Below are 13862 nucleotides of genomic sequence, written 5' to 3' on the forward strand. Positions count from 1 at the left end.
TTACTGATGTCAGTAAGAAAATTCAGGTAGATCAATTTAGAAAATTGAAGTAGATCAATTTCGCTGACGCTGAGTGTCAGCTATATCTATGGGAAAATCCAGCAGGTTTGATCGGTGACTTTCAGCTATATCTATGGGAAAATCCAGCAGGTTTGACCAGTGACTTTCAGATAGACAAAGTATTTAGTAGCAGGAACTTGACCAAGTGAACTACCGTAGGAGCTTATAGATAGACTGACTTGTCTAAGTAGGTGATATAATTTTTTTAAGCAGGTGATAAATTTTTGTTTTTTAAATTTGTCTAAGCAGGTTATGATTATGCTTTAAATAACGTTTTCTTGGTAGTTTATTTTTTTTGAATCCTGAATTTTGTTTTTCTGTTTTTTGTTTTAAATCGGAAATTGAAAATATAAAATTCTGAAACATAAGAGCTATAACTTGAATTTCCAACCGATTTCATCAAAATCTGGCGAAAAGCCATTTTCTCTCCCTACGAGCAGTGTAGGGTGGATTAAGTTCATGATGTCTCTATCATTGAATCATCATTACCTAGGTGGTATTATTGTTCAAAACAATTTAGTGGCAAGAAATGGGTGTAAATTTGGTGATTTGGAATTCTCTAGTGGTATGTGGTAAGGAACCAACATGGTTTTCGGTTCAATGGTGATTTATGTATTTATTTTGGTTGACACCTTGAGTTTGAGACTTTTTGTTTGATAATGATTTTTTTCTATTCATGGTCAATAGTTAACCAACTTAGATCCATCTAACACTGGATGTATTATGCACCGAGAGGGATCAAATCCCTCGAGGTGCAAACCTTCTTTTCTACTCGAGGGATTTGATCCCTCTCGGCTCTTGGCGCATGATACATCTGGGGTTAGATGGATTTAAGCTGGTTCCAGTTGAGGGAAAAATGTCACATTTTTATATTATCGATATTATGTATATGTTTGAGATAAAATTCAAAATTCACATTATGTTTTCTTTGCTTGGTTCTCCTTTAATTTAGTCCGCGTTACTTGCCTTGAATGGTTTGTAACTCTGTTTTTGGATGCTTTCAGTAGTTTGTGTGTTTATATGTGTTTGGATTTGCATGGTAATATTTGTAAATGTTACAGTTGGTTTGTTATATTTTACATGTGTATGTAATTTTCTATTAGTGATTAGTTGGTGATGAGGAAGTGAGACAATCTTGTCAATAGTTTGCAAGAGGATTGGTATTGCACATCTATTTCAATTAATTTTAGGTATCATAACTTCTCACAACTAATTAATTCTTAACCGTGTTCCTCCAGGTATTACTAAATATATCATGAAGAGTAGTTTTAATAATTTAAAAAGTCAAAATTACTCTTGAAATATTTTGTTTCTTTCCTAATGTTTGAAATAATTTGTTTCCTTCAAGAATATTTTCATGATCTTTTTATCTATAGTCTATTTGCAAAGTCAAGAAATAATGTATTTTGAATTTTCTTTTAATGAGTGGCTAGATTTATAAAATATTTAAATTATTTGTTCTCCAAACAATTATCACATCTCCTTCAAGAATATTTTGATTTGTTTTGAATGTTTATAAATATATCTTTTCTTCTTATAAATATTTTGAATACATTGTTGTATGCAATTATCAATTAATAATTTTGAATATATGTAATTATCTATTAGTAATTAGTTTGTGATGAAGAAGGGAGATGATCTTGTTAGGGATTAATTTTCACTTTGCAGGAGGATCGATTCTACATATCTAGTCCATTTTAAGTCTAGGTATTGTGACTTTTAAGAACTAATTAACTCTTAATAGTGTCCCTCTACGTATTAATAAATATATCTTGATTTTTTTATTATTATAATCTACAACCTCAATATTAACAACATCTAATGCATCTAATGCAAACAATCAAATAGGATTAGAAAACAATATCTGCACTGAAATCGATGCATCTATTCCAAACAATCAAATAAGATTAGAAAACATCTACACTAAAATCAATTCATCTAGTTCAAGAAAACGAATGAGGTTAGAAACCAAAATTTACACCGAAATCAATGCATCTAGTGCAAGTAGTCAAATAGGATTAGAAATGCACATCTACACTAAAATCAATGCATCTAGTGCAAGCAATCAAATATAATTAGAAATCAACATCTACAGTGAAATCAATTCATCTAGTGCAAACAATCAAATAGGATTAGAAATTTCCATCTACACTAAAATCAATGCATCTAAACCAAACAATCAAATAGGATTAGAAATAAACATCTACTCTAAAATCAATTCATCTAGTCTAAACAATCAAATATAAATAGAAATCAACATCTACATTGAAATCAATGCATCTAGTGCAAGCAATAAAATATAATTAGAAATCAATATCTACGCTGAAATCAATGCATCTAGTGCAAGCAGTCAAACAGGATTATAAATCATCATGTGCACTGAAATCAATACATCTACTGCAAGAAATATTCTTCCCTCTGCCCCCTCCATCTATATCTATATCTCCCTCCATCTCTCCCACTTTGTCTCTCTATATCACACCCCCCCCCCAAACACACATGCTCTCTCTCTCCATATCCATCTGTCTCTCCCTCTCTCCCTGCCTCTTTGTATCTCTCTCTGCTTCCCTCTATTCACCTCCCGTATATATCTTTATCTCCTTTTTCCTTTCTTGTGTCTCTCTATATCACCCCCAAACCATACACACTCTTTCTCCATATCTATCTATCTCTCCGTCCCTCTTCCTCTCCCTCTCCCTCTCTCTACCCCTTATCTCCCTTTCTCCCCCTTCTATCTCTCTTCCCTACTACTCTCCTCTCTCCCTCTCTTTATCTCTCTCATCACTCCTCTCTCACACACCCTCCCTCTCTTCCTTCTTCTCTCTCCCACCTCCCTCTGTCTCTCCCCCCCATTTCTCTCTTTTCCCTCCAACTCTGTCACTGTCTCCCTAGCTCTCTCCTTCTCTCTCCTTCTCCACCCCTTCCTTCCATCTCTCATTCCTTGTATCTCTATCTCACCCCAAAACTTACATACTCTCTCTCCATCTCTCTCTGTCCACTTTTATCTCTCTTTGTCTTTCTTCTTCACTCCATCTCTCCCTCTCCAACTCCATCTCTTTGTCCCTCTCTCTCTCTCCTCTCTCTCTCAAGTCCTCTCTTTGGTCCTTCCCCTCTCTCCCTTTCTCTCCTACGTCCCTGTTTCCCCCATCTCTCTCTCTCTCTCTTTATCTATCTCTCTCTGCCCTCCAACCTTGTCACTAGATCCCTCCCTCTCTACTTCTCCCTCTCCCCCCTCTCTCCCCCCTCCATCTTTATGTCTCCCTCTTTCTCTCTTACCGTTCTCTCCCTCCCTCACTCCTCTCTTTATCTCTCTCTTCATTCCTCCTCTCCCCTCTCCTTCATTTTATCTCCATCTCTCTCTTGTCACTCCCTTATCTCTCCACCTATATCACTCTATGCCTTTGTTGTTCCCTCGATATATATCTAGAGTTAATATATACCATCATATATTAATATATATTATAATATAACAAGTTGAATAATATATTAAATTTAATAATGTATTAATCCAAATTTATTAAATTGAATAATATTAATATCAATATTATTCTTTTAATATTCATATTAGATTTAATAATGTTTTTTTATATGGCATGATAACCAACTTTATAATAAAACTATATCAAATTAATATTTTCAAATATTACAACTTTGATGTGGAAATATTTATGTCTTTACAGACTATAATATATCCATAGGATATGATTTTTTCTTTTAAAATGATTTTACAAATATTTAATTGAAAAAAATATTAAAAGTTGTAGGAAGATTCTTTGTGTTGAATTAACCTTTTTCCCTTGATTTAATAAATGATATTGGCTTTAGTAAAGAGTAAAGATGTTTAATATTTTACATAATTTGGAATTTTAATGTGGTAATTATTTTTGTTAAAGGTAAATTAATGACCCATTCAAATTCAGTTATATGATAATAAGATAATTTATTATCCATTCAAACTATATCTAATAATACATAGTTATATTTTAGTAATTAATCTTAGTCCATCAATAAGATTTAAAAGTTATATATAATATACTTTAAGACTCAAGCTAATGTTTTGGCGGACATTAGCGAAAATTAATTTTATTATTTTTTGAGGACGTGACATACTTACACATGGGGTCATATTGTCTTGTAGAATGTGCCTCTAGGCGCAATGATATTGGCTTTAATAAAGAGTAAAGATGTTTAAAATTTTACCTAATTTGGAATTTTAATGTGGTAATTTTTTTTGTTAAAAGTAAATTTCTGACCCATTCAAATTCACTTATATGATAATGAGAGAATTTATTATCCATTCAAACTATATATAATAATACATAGTTATATTTTAGTAATTAATCTTAGTCCATTAATAAGATTAAAATTTATATATAATATAATTTAAGATTCAGGCTAACGTTTTGGCCGACATTAGTGAAAATTATTTTTATTATTTTTTGAGGACATGACATACTTACACATGGGGGTCATACTAGGTTGTAGAATGCGCCTATCAGTGCAACACACCTTTTAATTACTTTTCTAGTTGTTTATAGGGACAACCAAAAGACTTTTGATTTAATTTTCAACCCGAGGTTTGTAGGGGAACTTGCAAATTGCCATCCACTGTATATGTTAGTACAATCATGTATGTGCCTGAAATTGTTGTAACTAAATGATTGTCATAGTTATAGATATATTGATTCTTATACAAGTCACCACGTGATCTATGTCACATCGCTTTTGTAGAAATGTAGAGGAACATTGTCTAATCTATGTTGCAAGAAAGTGAATTGTAAGAAAACAAATCAATCTGAGAGGAAAGTGAATAATAGTAGGATCGAAAGGTGATTCGCTCAAGTATTTAAAATGATCTCCATTAATTCACACTTTATTTTAAAGAAAATATAAACAATATAACCAATTGAAAATATTATGGGAAATAGAGTTATATTTATGGAAGTAGAGTAATTTAACTCTATAACATAGGAGAGTTGTAGCAACATGAATTTCGACAAAAACCATAACTTAAGAAATGTTTTAAATCTTTCACGAAACCAATTTAGTGAGTAAATGAAGATAACATGAACACTTGAGTTGCAACAATAAGCTTATAGTTCAGAGTTGTAGCAATGTAATTTATTAGAGTTGTGGAAATTAGTGATTTAGGGTTGCAACCATATACAAAACAAAGTTAATGTAGAAATAAATAGAAACAACAATTACAACGAAGTCTATGCTATGTATGAATATAGTACATGAATAAGGAGGGGGCCTACCTCCTTAGGTAAGGCACTGAGTAGAAAAACAATAGAATGTGAATGCTCAACACAATATTACTCTAATTAGAGAGGAAAGAAAATCAAATTGCATAAGTATGGAAAGTACAATAAAATTCTTAGTTTCTAGTTACTAGTTCCTAGTTTCCCACCTAAAGGAGAATAGAAGGTTTTTATACAAGATGTTTTCTATTTAAGCATTTGAAACAAGTGGATGGTTAACCATGGTAACTAGGCTATTCATCTTACTGCATCAGATCCTTTAGAAAATAATAGAAAACAAGCATTGTGTGACATGATTAATTTATGTGATAGGTGGTAGTTGAGTCATCCTCTTTTCTTGGTCATCCACTTTCTCAAGATAAATTTTTGTCGACTACCCGAACGATCCAAAATTGGTAGTTAGATAGTTTACTATTGTGGTGACGCAATAGGCACAAAGTTGTAGCATTTTCATGAAAGTTACAACAACTAGAAGAATACAAAGTTGGAGCAATGCATCACTAGAAGGGGAACCACAAGTTGCAACAAAAATGTTAGGTGAAGCACAAGTCACAATGATAACAATTGTAACACTAGATTCACAACAATGATGCCAATAATCTAAAGTTGTGTCTCTTTGTAGTTTCATCTTATATTTTCAAATGCAATGAAGACTTGTAGCGACGATAAATAGTTGTAGAAATTAAACCTTACCTTAGAGGAGAATGTTGTAGCACATATAGGGAGTTGAAAAACCTACAAATAGTTGCATTCACTGTTGAGACACCTATGTTGAGTAGTAATTGTGTAGCATTTGTATCTTATATGCCACTATGAGTACAAAAAAGAAACCATTTCCCAAAAAATGTGAAAGAATAACTGTTGAAATGGAACATAGAAGGATATCCCTACATTGACCAAAAATGTATCAAAATGGATGGAAAAGGTAATAAGAAATGAGGGAAATTGGGAAAATGGTTGAGAAACTGTATTAAACAGATGCTAAAAATATGTCAATTTAGGCATTTGTCATCTTCCCCCAGTCAAAATCATTACATCTCCTCTTGCACCTAATAGTTGGTATGAATCTAAGAATGTGAGGATCCAAAGGGGGTTACTGAGAACATAATAAATATATGCTACATCATCTTCACGAAAATACCCCCCTTTTTCCTAAATTTCCCTCCCACGTTTCTTCCTTTCCAGTCAACCAATAATCCTTCCTCTACTCTATAGTTAGAAACCAAATCATATAATAGTGAAATTTCAACCCAGTCTATTTTCTTCCACAACTCTCCATGCATTTAATGTATTTATGCACTCTTTCCAATTTTATCTTCATATTGTTAAAATTGAAGGGGTATTTTCTTTGGGTTTCTTTGATAGCTTGATTCCACCTTTCCACACACGCTTCCATAGCTAGTTTCTCTATTATCTCAATTTGTGTCCTAAAATATGTGATGGTTTTCTATTTATTCTTAGTTATGAATTCTACATGTTAGGAAGAGAAATTCCATTTCTTATGAATGTTAAGGTACTATAAGGGCATGTGGTACTCACCCCTAATTGAAAAGTTAATGGAAAAATTATGTTGTGCAATTTTATTGATTGATTTCAAGTTAACATGGTTAATGAGGTAGGAAAAGAATTCTGTCAATTGTACATCACACAAAAAATCATTGGGGTTCCAAATGTGATAATGAAATATCAAAACATTGTGTTCATAAAGCTCAAAGAGGCAGTTCTTCTTATCATTGGTTCATGCATAGTAGGCCTCTAGAAATGTTGTTGGGCTTGTGATTTAATGAATTATTAGTGATTATGGATTTCCTTTGCAACATTTTGATTTTTTCTTGTAAAACCATGTTGTAATAATTTAAATTTACTGTTATGTTGAGTGTGGTTGGTTTGAGCCAAAGCCGAGCGTTGTGAGGTTCGTTTGTAATTAAATTTTTTGTTTACAGGTTTTTTAATTGGAATTTTTATAATGTTTCTCATTTTTTTGTGGCTTGGCACCAAAGGAATTTTGGTTCGTTTCGCTCGTCGCTGGTAGCTTTCTAAGCCTCCTCATCCAACCTCCTTTTCTAAAATAGATAAGTGTCCCTCCTCGTCTAGCCTCCTTGTATGGACCAGGGAAGTCTTCATCCTCGTATAACCTACTCATCTGGACCAGGTAAGTCTCCCTCCTTTTATGATATCTTTCCTAACCCCATGGGATATGCCACAACATATGGTTACAAGTGATCTTCTCACAATCGTATTGGTAATTTCTTTTGCCACGTGATAGGTTACGAGCATGAAATTCACCACTCTTAGCATTTTTTTTAAGATTCTCTTCCCTTAGCTCATCCATCCCAAGTCTTACTGGGGAGCTCTCATTCAACTTGTAGTGAACCGACTCAAAGGGACTTATCATACTAAAGAAGATAAGATTAAACCTTACAGGGCACTTTTGGATAGACTTAGAGCAAACTTTGACGGATTTTATATAGAGTCTAGCAGGTTTCCAACATGTCAATGCCATTTCCTTGGCCACTTCCCCCGCTAGTACAACAGAACTATGCTTCCTCTACTTCTTATGTTTCCTCCTCTCTTATAGCTGAATAAACTCGAGCTTGAACAGGATATGTGATAGGATACTATGCAATTACGTCAGAAGAAAATGTGCTCACCTCTAACTCATATTCCCACAAATCATTACCGTCACATGGAGTACCCTCATTCTTCTCAATAGGGGGAATCATTTCTGTCACATTTCCTTCTCTGCTTTGATTTGGATTTTATAATATAAACTACCAGTTGTAGTTTAAAAATAAGACACTTGTAATAAATTATTTGCAGTTTTGCTCCAAAAAGGAATTGATCTATTTTAAGTATTTTTTTTTTTCATTTTGAAATTTATTTTTGAGAATTTTTATAAAAAGCTTAGCAACTAATCTCTACCAAATATTTATTGGTGGATCCAACAATCTAATTTCTTTTTTTGCTAATGCAAGAGTCGAGCCTTCTACTCAAAATGTTCAAAGGGTAAAATTACATATAATACAAATGACCACAGGCTAAACCTTTTAGCCCTGGGTAAAAGCCTCACCAAAATAAAAAACCGCCAACTAGGTCTTAAAGACCCAAACAACAGACCCGAAGTAACTCAAATCCAAAATAAACAATGCGTAAAAGGCCAAAAGACCCGGACCCACCAACATGCACACTATTCCCTGACCATTGATTCTCCTTGCCTAATCCAATGGCGGAGGATCATATTGCATGAACCAAAAGCACAGAGAATTACCGTGCGATCACCTTGTGACCACTGCGTGATAAAAGACCCGGATCCACCAACATGCACGCTTTTCCCTGACCGTTGATTCTCCTCGCCTGATCCAACGGCGGAGGATCATATTGCATGAACCAAAAGCATAGAGAATTACTGCATGATGAGGGCGGTATTCTCTCCCCAACCTTGGCCACGTGTTGTGTGGTGAGTGGAATCGCTCCCAACTCCGAAAAACCGCTCCCGACTTTAAGGGCTTGCGATAAACCAGAAACCACCCCGAAGGCGGTATTAACACCACTGGAAGTAATGTGTGGGGTTTTGAGTCTGCTGTGAAAGTCGCGCCTCCGGTCCCTCACACCATCCCAACTCCTCAGGCACTTGAATGAAAGGAGGATGAAAATCTTCTTACCATTCTTGATGTTCTCCATCCAGTCATCCGAGAACCACAGTCTGCCGAGTAACTTCCACCTGAGACTTTTGGGTTTGCGCTTACCTGGGTTGAGGAGGCTGACAGAGACCTGCATCCCAATTGTAACATCACTTCTAAAATAACACTTCATATAGAATCTGAATCAACTAGACCCTGTCTCTGCTACTCTGTTTTGAAATAACTTTCTGTCCTCATGCACCTAATTGAGACAATGCTCCCTCAATCTATTCTAAGGCATCTCTTGCCAACTCAACTTGACCCTGCTTTTGGTGCAGAGCACCCCTTGATTGGCTAGAATGTCTGCCAATTTATTAGTCGTCCTTCGCACATGAGTAAAACTCACAGTTCGCAAGCACAGAAGGTGAAACTGAATCCTTTGAAAGACCTAAAGCAGCCTCCAGTGTCTTGAGACTTTTTCCGGCTCTGTGCCACAGCAGATTCTCTTGACCGAGTTAACGATTAACTCAAAATCAGCTTCAATTATTATATTCTAGAGATTATCATGCTTTAAGATTTCTAAACATTTCTCAAGTGCCATTAATTCCGCCATATTGTTTGTAGCTCTTCCCAAATGGCAATGAAAAATAAAAAAGATGCATCCATTTTCATCCCTTAACACCCCTTCAAAACCAACAATACCCGGGTTGCCTTTTGAGGCCCTATAAATGTTGCATTTCAAAAAACCCTGAGGGGGAGGATGCCAACAGTCTAGCTTGTTGACTAGTTTCTTCACCTTCCTGTCCAAGCCCTATGGTATAAGCCCCTGAGTACCCAAATGAAGAAGTATCTGCATTTCAGCTTCTGGAGGTGGATTCTTTGGGGAAGTTCTCACTAAAGTTCCCACCGTCTCCTTAAGTTGTCTTAAGATCTACGCAATAATGTGTTGGGAGGAACTTTTTTCATTTTTGAAGATTCTATAGTTCCTTTCTTTCCAGACATTCCATAATATGAAGCTTGGAGTTAAAGCCCAAGCTGAGTGAAGAATTTCATAATCAGAGAAGTTTCTTCTCCAGTTATTAAGGGTATTGATAATGCTTCCTTTGTCCCTGTTTGTCTGTTTGAAAATTGTGGCAAAAGTATCCCACAACCTGGAGGTGAAAATACAATTATTGAGAATGTGCTCCATCGTTTCCTCTTGGTATTCACAAAGCCGACATCTAGAAGGTCCCAGAACACCCCTCTTCTGAATGTTTTCCCAAGTCATAATTTTCCTATGATGTACCAACCACATGAAGAGTTTGATTTTCATCCATCCTTGATGCCTCCATAGGTTCTGCCAAACCCTGTCTGGTTCATTGGAATCCAGCTCCAGGATTATGCGCTTTGCCTCCTTAATATTGAAAGTACCTTCATTATTGTTGCCCCATCTAAGTTAGTCATGCCCCTTTGAAACCAGAATTTTCCTTTGGTCCAACATTGTCAGAAGTGCATAAGCTTTTGCTTTCAAGGGACTATCATCCCTCTATTCCATACTCTTCCGGGTTCTCCATTTTCCTTCACTATTGGTTTGATCCCAAAAATCTTTTACCTTAATTAACCCTTTGGTATCAATTTCTTTCTTGAGGTCCACAAAGTCCTCTCTTAGCAGTGTAGGTTCTTGTTGCCATTTATCCTCCCCCAAAAAAGCAAGATATCCCTCTTTGATTTCCCAGAAGCTATGTTTTTGCACTAAGCCTCTATTCTCCTAGGCTTTATTCTAGATGTATGAGCCTTTTATGATGCCAGTCATCCTTATGTGATCATTATCTTACCAATTGTTGTCGTATTTTTCTTTCCAAATACGACCCGACTGAGCCTTTGGATCTTTTACCCAACACTACCATAATTTTTCCCCTAAAACTTTGCTTAGCACTTCCGGATCATCTAGTCCAAGAACTCCGTGCTTTTTAGGTTTGCAAATCTTATCACAGGCTACCAAGGCCCATTTCTTTCTCTCCTCCCCCTTACCCCAAAGAAAGTCGCTTTGAATTGTTCTAAATTGTTGCCAAACTCCTTTTGGAGCTGGAAGGGCTAAAAGCATGAAGAAGGGGATTGATTGAAGTATAGCTTTTGTAAGCACCAACTGGCCTGCCAAGTTTAAAGATCTAATGGTCCATTTCCAGATTTTATCCCGCATCTTGTTAATCACCGACTCCCAAATGCTCTTGTGAAAAGGTTTATCAGTTAGAGGAACTCCCAAGTATTTGGAAGGAAGGACATCCCTTTGAAAGCCCAGAATTCTGGAGATATTCCTCTGGATAGCAATATTAGTGTTAAAGAAGAAAATCTTAGATTTGGAGAGATTTACCTCCATACCTGTAGCCATGGCAAAGTCACTCAGGATTTGTTTATAAGCTAGTGCTTCTTTGACTATGGGGATGCCCTGCAGCATGGTGTCATCAACAAATTGTTGATGGGTCAAAGCTTGTCCAGTCTCAGAGAGTTGGAGACCCTTGATGTTACCCACTTCTTCAGCATGCTTGATAGATCGACCAAGTCCTTCCATCATGAGGATAAAGAGAAAAGGGGAGAGCGGATCTCTCTGCCTAAGGCCTCTTGAAGGAGTAAAAGTCTTGGATGGGGAACCATTAACCAGAATTGAAAAACTAGAAGAAGTTAGCAGGGCCATAACACATCTTACCCAGTTATGGTCAAATCCAAAGGCTAGAAGGACCCTCCTGATATAAGTCCAATTCAACTTATCATAAGCTTTGGCTAGGTCCGATTGCATAATCATTCCCGCCTTCCTATTGCTTAACAATGAAGGAACCACCTCATGCGTTTGAATGATGTTATTGAGAATTTGTCTACCCTCCACCCTGATTTCTCCCCAGAAACTAGATTAGGAAGAAGGGGTTTGAGTCTATTGGCAATAACTTTAGATATTATCTTGTACACCACATTGCACAAAGCTATGGGTCTAAATCTGTCTGGAGTCTAAGCAATGTCCTGTTTGGGATCAAAGAGATGAAGGATGTATTGAGCACCTTCAAAATGGTTCTATTCATCTCGGAGTCCTCCACGACATTTAGAATATCTTGCTTGACAATGTTCCAACAAGCTTTAAAGAAATACACATTGAAACCATCAGGGCCTAGCGCTTTACCATTTTTCATTTCTTTGATGACCTCACTAACCTCCTCTTCAGTCACTGGCCTATTGAGATTGAAATTATCCTCTCTTGTTACTAGCTTAGGTATGTGCCTTGTTAAGTCCGTAATAAAATGAGCTCTGTCTAAAATAGTCTCCTCTGCGATACTTCGAAAGTGCTGAACCAACACAGCTTCTATATCTTTATGGGTATTGTGTAGTTGACCTCTGGCAGCCTTGATCAATGAGATCCCATTATGAGATCTATTCGCCATGGTGGATCTATTGAAAAACTTAGTGTTTCACTCACCTTCTTTTAGCCATTGAACTCTTGAATTTTGTCTCCATAATATCTCCTCTTGTTTACATAAGTTCTCCTAGTCTAGATGATGCTTGGTGACTTGATCATTTTTGACTCTATCAAAGCCATCTGTGATAAGGGCTTGATTGAGTTCCTACATTTTACCTTCAACAACTTTTTTCACTTCAAAAATATTACCAAATTCATTCTTGTTCCAATCTTTGAGTCTGAGCTTGATGTGTTTTAGTCTTTTGTATAGCAAAAACATTCTTGTACCCTGAATATGCAAATCTTCTGTCCACCACTTTGCAATGTTGCTAATAAAATCTGGGTGGGTGAGCCAGATATTCTCAAATCTAAAAGCTCTGTTCTTGGGCGTGCCAATGCCCTGAACCTCAAGTTGTATAGGCCAATGGTTCGAGCCTCCAAAGGGGAGAATTCTCATTTTCATTTCCTTATCTGTGAGCATAAGGTCCTTTGAGATTATGAATCTGTCTAACTTTGAGGCTGCTTGATACTCTCCTCCTCTCTTATTGTTCCATGTAAAGAGGCCATTACTCATATCAGTGTCAACTAGCTTCAAGTTGTCTATAAAAGTTTGAAATGCTATAGAGTCTTTGCTTAAAGTTTTGGTTCCACCTTTTTTCTCCGATAGTGATTTGATCATGTTGAAGTCACCACCCATGATCCATGGTACTCCTGCATGTCGATCTCTTAATTCCACAGAGAATCGAGAAGCCTGAGTTTATCATCTGGTCTTTGGGGGTCATAAACATTTGTAATCAAATAAGTCTCCCTATCTCCCACAAGCTCAATAACCACTAATAAATAATTCCTAGATGCCTCAGCATCTATTATGCCTATCTTTTGGGGGTTCCAAAGAGTAAGTATACCTCCTACTATTTTATCTACTTTGAATTCTAGAAACTCATATTTATTAAGCCATTTACTGTGTATTTCTTTTATTTTTTGAATGGAACATTTAGTTTCCTAGATAAAGATCATATCTGGAGCTTCTTGTTTCATTCTATTGCTAAGTATTCTTTGTTTTATTTTACTTCCTAGACCTCTGATATTCCAAGATGTGAACTTCATTATGAAAGATTTGTAAAGGAGTCAATGGTTAGATCTTTCATCTTACCTGAATCTATCATTAGCTTTCCACATTCAATCAATAACTCATTCTTCTTGTTTCGGCCTCTTTTCCTTCCTGGATTTCTAGGAGCTAATCCTGGTGTGGTTTTCATCAGTTTTACACCTCCATTTCCCTACCTTTCATTATTTCTTTGCCTTTCTAGCCCTTTAGCCTAAGTTTTCCATAGGAACAGCTGCTATAATCTGTTGAACTCTTCTTGAGGTAGTGAATCTACCCCTCCCATGGTCCCCTATTTCAAGAACCCTTCCAGATCTAGGTGTTCTCTATCAATAATATTCTGCAGTTCATGATCCTCCATGTCCATCTCACTCTGGGTCATTTCTTGGTCC

This window comes from Pinus tabuliformis, chromosome 7 (genome assembly GCF_031772625.1).
Source record: "Pinus tabuliformis cultivar Carrire ecotype Pingquan chromosome 7, CPIR1, whole genome shotgun sequence".
NCBI lineage: Eukaryota > Viridiplantae > Streptophyta > Pinopsida > Pinales > Pinaceae > Pinus > Pinus tabuliformis.